Below are 3,414 nucleotides of genomic sequence, written 5' to 3'. Positions count from 1 at the left end.
ATTTGATATATATCTATCCCTTCCTATCATCCCAAATTAGGCCTTCATTTCTTTCATCCTGGACTGCATCCAACATCACTTAACTCTAGTTTCTTCATTTTCCTTTATTCCCTTGATTTCTACCCCTTTAAACAGGTAATTAGATATAATTTACTTAAATGCTCCTAATGACCAAATGTTCCAAAATTTAAACAATAGTATATAGTCTACTATGAAAGAAAGCATTGTTTTACTCTTAACTCTTTCAAAATAAGGAAAATTAACCCATAAGGTGAACATACAAGTTTATCGTTCAAAGGAGATGGTTGCATATTTTGCTGATGTTTGCCAACATAGTTTTTAATGTTTGGTATTTTTCATAGTCTGGTAGACCATTGATGCATCGCTTGTAATTAGGGTGATGTTCACCTAACAAAGGTGGTTGAAGAGTTGACCTCAAAAGAGTGGCAGCAGATGTATGAGCTATCATTGTCATGGGGATCCATGGGTTGCCTGCTGGTTGCAAGGTGGAAAAAGGGCCGTCATTGACTTTTAAATTGGGATATCTAGTTGGAAAAGTAGAAGGCTGCATCCTTCCAAAAGGTCTTCTCTGTAAGGGAAATATGATATAGTGAGAAGTAGAAGTTGTGCTTATAATAAAATTCACAATATGACCATTTGCTTGAGTGTAGCTGCCAGGTGAGTGCATTTGAAAAGTGGTCAACTGAGTCAAAACAGCGTGTTGGTCCATTACAGTTTGTTCTGATGGTCTACATAAAGTTGATGATGGAGGAGAAAATTGACTTCTGATTGGAATAGATGTAGAAGCATCTGTCTAGCTGGTCGGGCTTGCTTATTGGTAGCATATTTAAATTTGTGAAAGTTGGAACTATGCTTTCTCCTCGTGTGTCAGCAACGAAAGCAGAATGATGATTTACCTACAATAGTCTCTTCCAGAGTGCTCGTTGTTGAATTTTTGAGCTATTGAAGCTGCTGGAGAAGCATTTTTGATCCCAACTCTCCTTTTCATTCTGAGGAAAAGTTGGGGACAGCCTCGTTTAAAATTTGGATTTTGATAGAAGTGTAACTAAAACTAGAGGAGGAAGTTATTTGCTGACACAAGATTATAAGAAACTCAACCTGGAAATCTCATGTATCAAGGTTATTATGCCAAGATAATGTCATCAACACATGGTCATTGTTAACTATTGTCAAAAATCACTAATTCGGAATGAAAACTTAAGTAATGTGGCCCTCAAGTGAAAATGAGTTTTACATTTAAAGTAACACTAAGTGCACTATTTAAAGTGGTGTCAATATCTTTCCTTAAGAGTTCACTGATGAGAGTCAAAATTGCTAGTAACATTTTTTATAATCTAGAATGCCCAAACAGTTCTCGTTTTTGTGGAAAAAGTTTTAAGCTTACTACTTTCATATATTTTTATGAAACACATAAAAATACATATGCATCTCTCTCTATGTAAATTATAATGTGTGTATATATATACACATTAACCTATTATAAGTGGCAAGTAAATTTTGTACTACCTTGCTTAAAACAGAGACTTTCTCTTCTGCCAGAATATCAGTTAGAATATTAGCACTTTAATAAATCCATAAAGCTTATGCTGTCAAACCAAAGTTTCATACTTGCAGTTTCAAATACTCTGAAAGGTATTCGAAAGTTTTGAAAAGAAGGCTTTTCAAAATTTCTTTCTTAAAGAGTTCTTCATTAATCACTATACAAGTTCAATTCCCATCCCAGCAAATAGACGGAAATTGATTGCTTTCAACTATCTTTCAGAGATTTCTGGGAAATGTCATAGATCGAAAATCATTATCTCCATCTGGTCCAGAAAGCCAAAATGTGTGATGTGGTCTTCTTATCAAGGACCGTGCAGGAAAAGTCTGGAAAGCATTTTCTTTGTTTGTAGATCTCAAGTCCGAGGCCCCAGGCATTGTGTGATCACACAAAGGAGATCTAATGCAGGTTGCTGCTTCAGTTGATTCATCTTTTATAGAATCGTCTTGAATTTCTGAAGAAACATGTGCTGTGTCAAATAAACCCTTCTTCATCTACTTTTCTCACTGACCTAGTTTTGAACACCGTAGCCCCAAATGCTGTCTTGGCAGACCTACACTGATAAACTACCCAGATCACCACAACGGTGTACCACCTGAGTAGCTGAGACATCACAAAATGACCCATCTCCTAGCAACTAAACATAACCTACAGCCAGTGTTTCCTTCACACTCTAAATGTTCTTCAAGTAACACAAAATTAGGCTGGTTATTTATGTAGTGTAATCTGCCAAATCTTATTGTGGCAGAACATCTTTTTTTCTTTTTTCGCTAGGGCATATGATTATTGGTTATGTGCAATATTAGAAACTAAGAATATCTTTACAATACAAAATAAAATGTCATTATGCAATTTAAAAAGTGTACAGATATCCTTTTGGGGGAGTCGGGGAGTTGCAGATCTTTTATTCACTCATTCATTCATTCATTCTTCATTTTTTTTTAAATCAAGTTTATTGGTATAGCATTGGTCAATACAATTATATAATTTTCAGATGTACATTATATTTTGACATCTATATATTCCATTGTTGATTACCACCAAGTGTCCAGTTTTCTTTAGCTACCATATATTTGATCCCCTTTACCTATTTCACCCTACCCCTACACCTCTATATTTGACCCCTTTACACTGTCTACCTCTCCCCTCCTCACCTACCCCCTGCACTCTGGTAACCACTAGTCCACTGTACATGCTCTGAGTCTCTCTTTGTCCTTTTCACTTGTTGCTTTTCAGTTTATATCCCCACATATAAGTGATATCATGTGATTTTTCAACTTTTTCAGTCTGGCTTATTGCACTTAGTGTGATTATCTCGAGGTCCATCCATGTTATCACAAATGGCAGTATTTCATCTCTTCTTATGGCTGAGTAATATTCCAGTGTTTATACGTGCCACAGCTTCTTTGGCCAATCATCTATCGTGGGACACTTCAGTAGCTTCCATGTTCTAGCCACAGTGAATAATGCTGCACTAGACATCGGTGTGTAAATATCTTTTTTGCATATGGGTTTTCAAGTCCTTGGGGAAAATACCCAGTAGTAGGATTGCTGAATCATATGGTAGATCAATTCTTAGATTTTTGAGGAACCTCCATATTGTTTTCCATAGTGGCTATATCAATTTGCAGTCCCACCAGCAGTATATGAGGGTTCCTTTTTGTCTGCATCATCTCCAACATTGGTTAGTATTTGTCCTGTTGATTATAGCTATTCTAACAGGTATTAGATAGTATCTCATTGTGGTTTTGATTTGTATTTCCCTAGTAGCTAGTGATGTTGAGCATCTTTTCATGTTTGTAGGCCATTTGTATGTACTTAGGGAGAAGTGTCTGTTCAGGTCCTCTGCCCAC

General features: G+C 36.3%; 1 pseudogene; it reads right to left on the bottom strand.

Moving 5' to 3' along the window:
* Positions 1–292: 292 nt before the first annotated feature.
* Positions 293–2,055, bottom strand: LOC112482843 (annotated as a pseudogene).
* Between the last annotated feature and the right edge of the window lie 1,359 nt (positions 2,056–3,414).

Source organism: Pteropus alecto, unplaced genomic scaffold (assembly GCF_000325575.1).
Source record: "Pteropus alecto unplaced genomic scaffold, ASM32557v1 scaffold3496, whole genome shotgun sequence".
NCBI classification, from domain to species: Eukaryota; Metazoa; Chordata; class Mammalia; order Chiroptera; family Pteropodidae; genus Pteropus; species Pteropus alecto.
Note: the sequence above shows the minus strand (reverse complement) of the source record. Positions and strands in the feature narration are given on the sequence as shown.